This window comes from Orcinus orca, chromosome 1 (assembly GCF_937001465.1).
Source record: "Orcinus orca chromosome 1, mOrcOrc1.1, whole genome shotgun sequence".
Lineage (NCBI taxonomy): Eukaryota > Metazoa > Chordata > Mammalia > Artiodactyla > Delphinidae > Orcinus > Orcinus orca.
Window position 1 is genome coordinate 196236321 of NC_064559.1, and position 11680 is coordinate 196248000.

The following is an 11680-nucleotide window of genomic DNA, read 5'->3' on the forward strand; positions in this document are numbered from 1 at the left end:
TGACAAGCAGGAAACTTAGATGAGCCTTTCCTTACAAAAGGAGGCAGTACGGCCAGACTCCATAGCCTGATGGCTGGGATTTACACGCCGGCCTGCCAGTTGCTAACCATTTCCCCGAGCAAGTGAGTTCGTTTCTCTGTTTCCTCATCCATGGGGTGGGGATGATTAATTATGGTGCTGCCTCCCACGGCTGAAGAGTTCCTATATCTAACACACTTGGGGCAGTGTCTGCTCCTAGGAGGTATGAGCTGATGCTATGATAGTCATTCAGGACTGCTTTAATTTCTTCTGTGAAGGATCTCCTGGCTTTCTCCAGCAGACTCAGGTCTCCCTCCTGTGGGCTTCTATACAGGGCGGGATCCACGCCTGTTACACGGATGAGGATCACAAGATCTACTATGTGCTCGGCACTGTGTCTTAACACAGTGTCTTAACACATTTTAGCATATTTTATATCCATGGACATGTTTCCTAGTCAGGGGGCAAAACCACCACTGGACTCACCTACTACTTATGACCACAGGCTCTGGGGCAGGGGCTTCTGTGCTATGGAAAGAGGTTGGGGGAAAATGGTCACCACATTATATCACTTGGAATACATGTGCCCTGGAAGGTATGAAAATATTGCACTTGGTACCGACTGTGTGACTTAGGAGACATTACTTAGACTCTCTGGGGCTCAGTTGTGAGGAAAAATGAATAAATATAAGTGAAACACTTAAAACAGAGCCTGGTCCATGACATATTTAAAATAAATATCTATTGATATATATGTATCAATCACTCCTCCGAGTACCTCTCAGGGACAGAGGAGGAAACAGGCACGGAGGTCATACAAGGTCTTAGTTCCTAAGAGATGTTATTTTCTGCAAGTATTCACTCACCCATTCACCATATATGTATTGAGTGCATGCTATGCACCAGGATGCATGTTATATAGATTCGGCAAATGATGGCTGTTCCTATTTTTAAAGAAATTAAGGTTATTGGGCACTGAGGGTCCTCCTGTGAACAAGAAGATTGGTCAGAGGTATGACGCTGGGGAAACTCATACCTGACTAAGGGTCTGAGCCACCAATAGGGAGACTGGATTGTCCTGCTGCCAATCATTAACAAATCATTCATGAGCTGATGTCACTGATGGAGAGAAGACACCAATGCAGATGCGGGAAGGGCAGCCAGGCTCAGCCTGGAGTGGCTCAGGTGTTAAACCCAGCGGGACAGCCTTTTCAGATTTCCCCATGGGAACCAAGCCCAGCTGGGCTGCGGAAACCCCTGCCAGGCGGGGCAGCCTTTCATTACGTTAACGTCATTGGACGCTTGCTGAATGAGGGTACCTTGCTAGACACTGGGATTCACGAATGGCTCAGCTGGGGTTCCTGCCCTCCAGAAACTCAACTCACACAGAGCCAGACACTACCTGGATGATCAGATTACAAAGGGCTGAAGATTTCCAAGCAAGATCTAGAAAAGCAGCCATGATGCCAACTGGCAACACAGGCAGGGAGGACACTGCAGGGGAGGGGACAGCAGGTGCAAAGGCAAAGATGGGACAGGTTGGGGGACACATTTGGGGAAGGATCTTTAGCCTGTGATCCTGACCTGAGTTTGAGGGCTGGTTCTGCCATCCACTTGACCTGAGCCTGTTTCCATTCTGCAAAATGAAGATAATACTTTATTGGGCTGTTTCAAGGATTCAGCGAGTTCATGAATAAGAAAGAGCTTTAAAAATGGAAAAGTATAAGAGTCTGGATACTGAGGCTGGCAGTATCCAGTATTAAAGCGACTATTAAATGAGTGTTAACATGACTCATCTACGGTCCCATGGCTGATTAAAACAGGATCTAGTTTTGGTTCATCCAGGATGAGGGGTCAGCAACTCAACCCCACCTCAGCTGCAACACTCCCATGTTCCCATCCCCCAACCCAGGCTCCCGTGGCCAATCCAGGGCCCAGGGATAACCATTTCCTCACCGTGTGATCCCAGGCCCAATTTTCTAACCTGCAACATGGAGATACCATTTGCTGTGCTACTCCCATGTGTACACGGAAGGCTCTGCATGTGGAAGAGCGCTTTCCACAGGTGAAGGAATGTCAGAGTCACAAATGAGAGGTGATGATGGTGAGTGAGGAAGAGCCAGTGTGGAAACTGAGCCAGGGAGGGGAGCCAGCTTCAGGGCTGGACGGATGTGAAAATTCCAATCTCAGCAACTCTGCTGGTTCACCAGCTGAGGACACTTGGGCAAATTATTTCACCTTCAAGTCATTTCCGTCACTTGAAAAATGGGCTGTTATAAGGATTAAAAGCATGAATGTATATAAAGCACCTAGTAGAGTGGCTTGGTGCATAACAAATATTCAGTAGCTGTTAATAACTCTTATCACTACTATTACTACTACTACGGATATTATCATGGAGGGTGGGGGAAGGGGTTAGCGGAACTCTTTCCGGGACGATCTGAAACCAGCCTCTTCCTTCTCCTTTTTACTTTAAGCCTGAGTTGTGACAGCCCCAGAAACCATTCCTCACCCTTCCTTGAGGAGTGAACCAGGGACACAGCTCCATGGAAGGTCTGCACCCTACCCCAGAGGTGAGTTCTGGCACAGCCTAGCTCAGGAGTCCTCCTGCTTTCCCAGACCAGGAAAAGAAGACTGAGGAGCACAGTGACACCGACCTGGGCACCACCCTGGGCCTGTCCCTTCTCTGCCCCTGTTCACACAATGCCTAAGTCTAATTTGGTTCCGGGATGTCTTTCCATCTTGTGTGCCAATTCTAATGAGTGGATAATGGCTGCCTGTAGGACTGCATTTAGAAGGAACTTAAGGTTTAGAAGGAAAGAGAGCAGTGGTTGATTAGTCATGTCTGACATGTACAGGACAAGAGGGTGACAGCATGCATGCCAACTATTTGCCACACGTGAACTAGAAAAGTCCTAACCTTGCCTCCCTCAAACAAGCCATAGTTGTCAGGCAGGGTAACTGAAAGCCAAGAGGGAAAGGGATGTGTCCAAGGTCACACAGCTTGAAATGGCAGGGCTGGGATTCAAACCCAGGCTCCTCCGGCTTTCTGAGGATGCTTCCTGCTAGGATTGTCATTTCCTTCCTCTTGACCAGAAGAGGAGGTGTCCAGGCCAAAACCCATTGTCTGGGAGAACAGAAGCGTCTATCCAACCAGGAGTGTGCCTGTGCTTGGTCCCCTCCCTCTGAGACCTCCCACATGACTTTGCAAACCCTAGAGACAGATGGTTCCACTGAAAACAAATATATACAGCAAGGTCCCCTGAGGGCTTGTATCCAGACAAAAAAATTGAATCCAGATGCTAATCTGATTGGGCAGGAAGGCATGAGACCTAAATTTGGGTCTCACTGCCTCTTTCTGGCTGTGTGACCTTGAGAAAGTTACTCAGTTTCTCTGAGCTTTAGTTTTCATCTCTATAAAATGGAGAGGACAACAAGTTAAATATAATAAGGTCCTTAAAAGTGATTTGCTCAGTTCCTGACACAGAGTAAGACCTTAAGTGTTAGTTGGAAGGATGAGGTCAAGGGGAAAAATGAAAACTCACAGCATTTTCACAAAAACTACTCAGGTGATTAAGGCAAGGCTCAAATGAGCTTTTGAGAGGAACTTGTTTATCTTTGATATCCTGATAGGCTAACTGAAGCTGAAATATGAATTACTATATTTGATCATTTCAAAATAAGCAACCACACTCTTCTAGGGAAATAGGGTGTGTCATTCATGTCACAAAGAAGGAAGCATCCTTGAGCGGGTGGATTGGCAATGGTAGGGGATGAGTGTGTATATTTCCCACTTTCAGGCTGAGTGATTTTGTGCCTCAGTCTCCTCATCTGTAATGGGATAATTGCACTTGCCACACAGGGCAGCCGTTAGACCAACTGAACAGTTCCAGGACAGGCACTGAGTACCACATGGCATGTGGCATGGCAACGTTAGCGGTGGTGTGTGGAGGTGGGAGGGGGGTGCTCGCTTAATGAGGCAGAGGAAACAGAGCAGCTATACAGGTGCTAAGAAGGAGTGAAGGAGGGGAGGGGGTCTCAGAGTCAGCTGACACACTTTCCACCCAGAATGGTGGCAGATGAGTACGTTATTAACTCCTGTATGTTAAGAGGCCAGTAAGTCAAAGTGGGAACAGGTGGAGTAGAAAGAGACAAATGATACTCAGAGAGGCCCAGCCTGACACAGCCAGCTTAGAGGATTATAGGACATCGAACTGACAACCTCAACCTGAGGTCTGGGAGAGTGCCCACCCTGCTGTTCTGTAGACAAAGTAAAAGGTGGATCAGAGAAGGCAAGAGCTTGACTTCACAAAAAGTCACATGGCAGATCCTTTTAAAAGTGAGATTTACGGGGACTCCCCTGGTGGCGCAGTGGTTAAGAAACCACCTGCCAATGGAGGTGACATGGGTTCAAGCCCTGGTCCGGGAAGATCCCACATGCCGCAGAGCAACTAAGCCCGTGCAACACAACTACTCAGCCTGTGCTCTAGAGCCCGCGAGCCACAACTACCGAGCCCGTGCGCCTAGAGCCCACGCTCCGCAACAAGAGAAGCCACCACAATGAGAGGCCCGTGCATGCAGCGAAGAGTAGACCCCGCTCACCACAACTAGAGAAAGCCCGCGTGCAACAACGAAGACCCAACGCGGCCAAAAAATAAAAATTTTAAAAATTAAAAAAAAAATTTTTTTAAGTGGGATTTACGGTTTTTCAAGTAAAATCCACCTAAACACTTTTTTAAAGAACATAAAATGTTAGCTGGGCCTGGCCGGCAGCTTGCAGACCTGGCCAGCGGAAGTTCACCCACCTGAATCACAAACTGAGATCTGGGAAGATGAAGACGCTTCTCTCAAACAAGCCCTGGGTCAGTGCCTCACTACAGGGTCTCAGAGGAAATAGCCTCCCAGCCGCCATTCCCCTCTCTCTCTTCCCTGGGTCAGGGCAGGGTGACTGAGGCACCTCGGGAAGGGGTTTGGACCCAAGGTGTCCATCCCTTGAGCCTCAACTGCCAAATGGCAGGGGGTGAGGGGTAGGTGAGGTTCAAAGATGATGTGGAAAGTGCCTGGTACCCAGCGGGTGCTCACAAAATGCTACTTCCCACACAAGGTCATTCCTAGCACTCCTCTGCAGCTGCAGGGACCAGGGGCCCTGTGGCTCTGTCAGGAATCAGGGCTCCCCCTTGTTCATCTTGTACCCCGCAGAACAGTTGGCTTGTGGAGACCTTCTATCTCATGCTAGGCAGCTGCCTCCAGAGCCTTCACCGTGAGCTTTAACCACGAGGTTTCATGGGCTCCTACACTGCCCTTGAGCTCAGACACGGCGATTTGGAGATCTGTGCTACAGCTGGGCTATGGCCTGTCCTCAATCACCAGGCCTTGGCCCCCAGCAAAGGGGGCAGAACAGAGAGCTGTGGGTTCAGAGTGCAAGACGGTGTTTCCTGTCTGCGAAGTGACACCAATGCACAGGGCTACTGGGAGCATTAGGTGAGGCAGATGTCATTAGCACTGGCAGATGTCAAGGGGGTCCCTCCCCTCAGGGGGCTGCATAATCTCTAGTCTGAAGCACCCCAGGTTGCCTGTCCCCCAGGGGGTGGGCCCCAGGCCCAGCTTCCTAAGCACTGACAGGCTGATGCTCTGTTAGCCCCCAAACTCTAGAGCCCTTAGCCTCTTCCTGGGACCAGAAAAGCAGAAAGGAAGCTCCCTCCTCCTGGCTGACATGTTTCAGAGATGCTGCCAGGCCCCGGAAGAGCGGTTGGTGTCTATGTGTCCCACATTCCTAATCTGAGCCTCCTGAGGGCTGGCCCAAGCCTCATGCACCTAGCCCAGAAACTGCAAACTCAGAAGGCAGGCAGGGAATGGCAATGAAGCAAATGGGCTGGGTGCGAGAGCAGGGCACAGTGGGGACTGCGGTCAAGTGGGTGGAGCAGCTGCTAATCAGCTCCAGTCATGGTGGCCAGGCAGGGATGCAGCCCAGAGTGGCCACATCTTTTGATCTTTTGAGAGAAGCCAGAAACCCTTATTTTTATGTAAAATGCAATCACCAGCAATGAAATCAACGTTTTAAAATCACTGCAGGAGACTTATAGACATCGAAAACAAGCTTATGGTTATCAAAGGGGAAACGTGGCGGGGAGGGATAAACCAGGAGCTTGGGATTAACACATGCACACTACTATATATAAGATAGATGACCGACGGGGACCTACTGCATAGCATAGGGAACTCTACCCAATATTCTGTGATAACCTATATGAGAAAAGAATCTAAAAAAGAATGAATATATGTATATGTATAACTGAATAATTTTGCTGTACACCTGAAACTAACACAACATTGTAAATCAACTATATTTCAATAAAATTTTTAAAAAATCACTGCGGGAGTCAACAATGCCCCCACCCCCACCCTTTTCTGCCTCAGGAGGGCAGTTTGTGACTGACCTGCCATAACCTAAGTCACAAACGTTTGAGGACCAACTCAAATTAAATCAGACCCATTCCAAGTCTTAGGGATGTCCCAACCTCCCAACTCCTGCTCTTCAGGCAACTTGGTTTACAGATGAGGACACTGAGGCTCAGAAAGGGGAAGGGACTTGCCCAAGGTCACACAGGTAGTATATCAACAGTTCAAGGGCTTAAACTCTGCTCTGAGTTGCAGATCTTTTTCTACCAACTCACATCATCTGTATTCTCCCTTCAACAATTCTTTCTTTTTAAAAAATAGATATATTGGGCTTCCCTGGTGGCGCAGTGGTTGAGAGCCCACCTGCTGATGCAGGGGACACAGGTTCGTGCCCCGGTCCGGGAGGGTCCTGCATGCCGCGGAGCGGCTGGGCCCGTGAGCCATGGCCGCTGAGCCTGCGCGTCCGGAGCCTGTGCTCCGCAACGGGAGAGGCCACAACAGTGAGAGGCCCGCGTACCGCAAAAAAAAAAAAAAAAAAAAAAGATATATTAAGGATATGCTATGGAAATGATACACACCAAAATCAAGATAGTGGTTACTTTTAGGACAGTCATGGGTGACCCTGAGCAAGCCGTTCCCCTCTCTGGACCTCAGTCTCCCTGGTCTGCAAAGCAGCCGGTTGACAGAGGCAGCCTTTAAATGCCTTCCAGCTCTGAGGAATCTATGACGTCTCTTCTCTGGCCAGTACTTTGTGGCCTCAGATGAATATAAAATAGTAATAATAATAAAAATGGGGAGGGCTAGTCCACGGTAGCCAGGAAGGAACACTACAATTTTAAGTGAAACTTGACTCCTGGTTACTGGAATTCAGAAAGAATGATCTTAATACCCAGGCAGTTTAACCACCATCCGACAGTTAAACAAAAACACATCTGGTTTAACTTCATTTTCCTCATCTCCTCCCCCCCCACCCCCTATCCTCATCTCAAATTTTACCTCTTAATTTGAGAAGTCAAATTAAATGCAAACAATTGATTTCATGCCACAGTGAGGTTGAGGATTTCAGCATGGAAAACTTTAAGCATGAAGTTTTTCTGGGAGTAATTAGTAAATGTTGGGGGGTGGTATGAGGGGGGTGGAAAAATATGGAGACTATTCTTGAATGTTCTTTGGACACTGAGCATCAGAGAAGAGTTCCTGGGGGCCTACTATGAACCCAGCACTCAGAGAGGCCATGTGACTTGCCTCAGGTCACACAGCTAGGGATTGGAACCCAAGGTGCAGATCCCAAAGCCAGCACTTTCCCTCCTGTCTAGGCCTTTGTAACCTACATAGGGCTTTCCCTCTGGCCCTTATGGATCACCTGGTAGTGGCAAAGAAACTGTCCCATAGGAAATATTAACTTCTCAACAACAATCTCCAACAGTGGGTCAGCCCCAGCTGAGCCATTCCATGGTGAAAAGCCATTTATGATTTTGCTGGCCCCACATATCAACTCTGCAAAGTACATATTATTAACCCATATTACAGATGATTTCCTTACCTGAGGCTCAGAGAGGGAAATAAACTTGTCTAGGGTCACACAGCAGTGCTGGGAATGAACCTCCAATCTACTGCCCACAACTGACCTCTAAAAGTGAGGCCATCTCTAAAAACAAAACAAAAAAACACACCGCACAGCTCAGCTCCAGCCTGCTGAGGATGAGGACGACGACGTAGCACTGGAAAGCTGCGTGTGCATTCCTGTGGCCACGCGGAGATTGCTGGGTGCCGGTTCTCAGCTCAGCTTGCTCACTCTCCCCGTAATGTTCTCTTCAAGCCCTGAGTTTTGTATTAATAACTCAAGGTGAGAACTCTGAGCTATGTCACGGGATCCTACCCCTCGATTAAGAGGCCTCATCCCCAAAGATGGGTGCTCGTGAAGGTCGCTAGAGTTATCACCAGGGCTCCAGCCCCAGCTCCCCAGGTAGCATCTGTGTGTCCTTGAACAAGTCACTTCCCTTCTCCAGGACTGATTCCTAGTTTGCAGGGAATGTTGGGTATGTAAGCCATGGGACAGGCAGGGCTTGAGTTTGGTTTCACCTCATTTCAAAGCTGGGACACACAGAGGCAGAAGGCACTGTGGAGATAACAGCCCCAGGCCTGTTCCCAGCAAGGACCTCCAGGCTCCTGGCCAAGGCTGAGTTTAGGATGACAGGAGGTGGCACCTGAGTGTGGGCAAGGAAGACGCCATGCCACTCCACAGCGCAACCCATCAGGGAAAGGACAGGGCCTAGGCAGGGGGGTGACAGGTTTCCAGGGTTCAGGGGCAGCGACATAACCCTATGCCCAGTCTCAGGGTTGCATTTTCTGCTGAGATTAGAGCTGATTATAGACAATATTTTCTTAGGCACAGACACCAGCTAAACACTTTGCATGCATTAATCATACTATTTATTGATCTCCTCAACTTAAAGGAGGAGACTGGGGCATGACAGAGAACAGAATTTGTCCCAGGTCACACAGCTAGGTTGCCTTTTCTATTAGTGAAAACCAAAGGCTGGCTGATCAGTTTTACCCATGTTATTGCATTTTAATCTCCTTCCTTGTGAACTGCTTAATTCCAATTCTAAAGTGTCAATTTCAGAGCCTGAAAACATTTTGTTACACAAGCGTCCAGATGGCTGTTTAATTTACCCGCTGCATTCTCAGCACCTAGAACAGGGCTTGGTGCATTCATAAGTATTTGTTAAATGAAGATAGCATTTTGTTTCTGGCCTCAGTTCAGTTTTATTCCTCACAATAGTCTCATGAGAGAGGCATACTCCCTATTTTCTAGGTGGGGCCACAAATACAGACAGGGGCCATCGCTCAAGTCTTTCTTACTCCAGGGGACGGGAAGTTAGGAAGCCATGTCCAGGAGCCTCTTCTGCTTAGGGAGTTCAGAGGCATGAAGTTCAGGAAGAAAAAAGGAGGCAAAGGGACAAGAAGAGCAGGGGCAGGGAGTGGAGTAGGTGGTGGTGGTGGGGAACAACACAGTGGGGAGGACTAAAGATTTGAAGAAGGCAGGTCTAGAGCATGGGCGGAGGTAAGCCTGAGCACCAGCAGGGCCAGAAGAGGAAAGGTCAGCCCCTCATCTCTTGGGTCACATAAAGGAAGCAGGAAGGGCTTCCCTGGTGGCGCAGTGGTTGAGAGTCTGCCTGCCGATGCAGGGGACACGGGTTCATGCCCCGGTCCGGGAAGATCCCACATGCCGTGGAGCGGCTAGGCCCGTGAGCCATGGCCGCTGAGCCTGTACGTCTGGAGCGTTTAGAGTCTGGGTTCACATCCTGGTCTCATATTTACATAACTTCTCCAGGCCTCAGTCTTCCTATTTGTAAACAAGATGATGCATGTGAAGTGTTGGAGTCTGGCACACAGTAGGCATTCAATAAACAGTTGCTGTCATCTTTGCTGGTGTGGGAGCCAACCCCTTGCTTACCAGGGAAGCCCGGCCCACCGGAGGAGTCTTTCTTTCCCAGGGCCCAGAGGCCCTTTCTGGCCTGAGAATTGCCCCCTTTTGATCTCCAGGGTTTTCCCCCTCCACCCTCAGGCCTTTGTAAAGCCCCCCCTCCCCCAATCCCATTACGCTTGGAAAAAGGGTCAGAAGGGACAATGTATGGGAAGGATGGGACTTTCCTTAGCTTCCCGCCCCACCATTGTTACCATGCATTTAACACTTTCTTACCAAGACTAGGCTTGGGAACCAACCCTGAGCTAACCGCTCACCTGCACATGCCCAGAGATGGATCGCAAACTCCCTCAGCTTCCCGGGCTCCGGAGCTTTGCCCTAAGGCTGCTGTGGCCACCCCGGACTCCCAAACAGACTCCAACACGCCGGATGTCCGTTCCCCCACTCCCACCCCCCTGCGGCTCCCGGACCCAAGTGCCTCCCTCCCTCTACTGTTCCCAGCTCTGGCCCAAACTACTTTGGAGCCCACCCAGGCAGACCAGCCCCCTCCCCGACTACTGTGGCAAGATCTAGAGATTACTAGGTGGTTGGCATTTCTGGGTGGGCAACCTGACTCGCTTGATCTCGGACATAGGGGGTTCCGTAGAAGCCGCTCAGTCACGGAGCACCGGGAGGAGGTGCCTAGACTGACGGTGGGGGTCTCGGGCAGCGGCCTCGGAGGTAGGAGACCCCAGGGCTGCAGCAGCGGTCGCGAGAGCAGTCCCCTTGACTCGCCGGCTCCGCGAGCGCCAAGTCTGATTTCCAGCCCGGCCCAGCGCGCCCGCCGGGAGCCTCGGATGCACGCGAGCACGGGAGCGGGACAGGTGGCTGGGGGGTTCCGAATGGGCTGCCTTGGGAGGTGTCGGGGCGCAGAGGTCCCTGCCCCGCCACGGATATCCGACCTCGCCACCGTCCCCAGGCGAGGGGAGGATGTGGGAGGGGCCGGGGAATCGACCACATCCCTGGGGCCGCGGGGAGCCTGGAGCCAGCGTCGAGTCTTTACCTGTGCAGAGTTCGTGGGCGAAGGTCTGTCCTGGCACAAGTGACGAGAGGTCGGTGCGCTGGGACGGAAGGCGCGGAGTGGCGGGAGCGCGACGCTACCGGGGCCAACTCCCCCGCAGGCTTATAAAGGCGACCACGGGGCCCGAGCGCGGCCGGGGCAGCCCTCCCCTGCTCCCGACCCCGCCCCCGGCCGGGGCTCCGGCCCTCCCCGCCCCCGCCCCGCCCCCGGCCCCGGCTGGAGCGATGCCCGCCGGTACGCAGCGTGGCCAGGGCGCCCCCTGCCGGGGAGTGGGGCACCCTCCCCCTTCCCGCGCCCCGGCTCGGCTCGGGTCCCGCGTGGGGTTGGGGAGGGCTGGGGTGCCACTGTCTCCGTGTTCTCCTGCTCTTTCCGCCTCCGCGCTTCTCTCTCTGTCTCTCTGTCTCTGTCTCTCTCTGTCTCTCTCTGTCTCTCTGTCTCTCTGTCTCTCTCTCTCTCTGTCTCTGTCTCTGTCTCTCTGTCTCTCTGTCTCTCTCTCTCTCTGTCTCTGTCTCTCTCTCTGTCTCTGTCTCTCTGTCTCTCTCTGTCTCTGTCTCTCTGTCTCTGTCTCTCTGTCTCTGTCTCTCTCTCTGTCTCTCTGTCTCTCTCTCTCTCTGTCTCTCTCTCTCTCTGTCTCTCTCTCTCTCTCTCTACTTTCTCTCCACGAGCTCCAGCTCTGATTCCGTCTCTGTGCACGACTCTTTGGGGTTGTCTTTAGCTTTGGATCCAACTTCCTTCTGTGTCTCTTTGTGGCTGTCTTTCTTGTGCCCTCTGTC

At 51.1% G+C, this 11680-nt stretch overlaps 1 protein-coding gene across 5 annotated transcripts in view; it reads right to left on the bottom strand.

The window, feature by feature from the left end:
* ALPL (alkaline phosphatase, biomineralization associated) overlaps positions 1-11054 on the bottom strand; it is a 57319-nt gene extending 46265 nt beyond the window's left edge. The window contains exon 1 of one of the 5 annotated variants that reach the window (XM_049712265.1): positions 10890-11054. The gene's annotated coding sequence lies outside the window, so the exon portion shown is untranslated. Of the gene's footprint in view, positions 1-1054; positions 1073-1602; positions 1624-8090; positions 8197-10889 lie in introns of those variants that run through there. The other 4 variants (XM_004272500.4, XM_049712275.1, XM_049712278.1 and 1 more) reach the window with 4 other exon arrangements.
* Between the last annotated feature and the right edge of the window lie 626 nt (positions 11055-11680).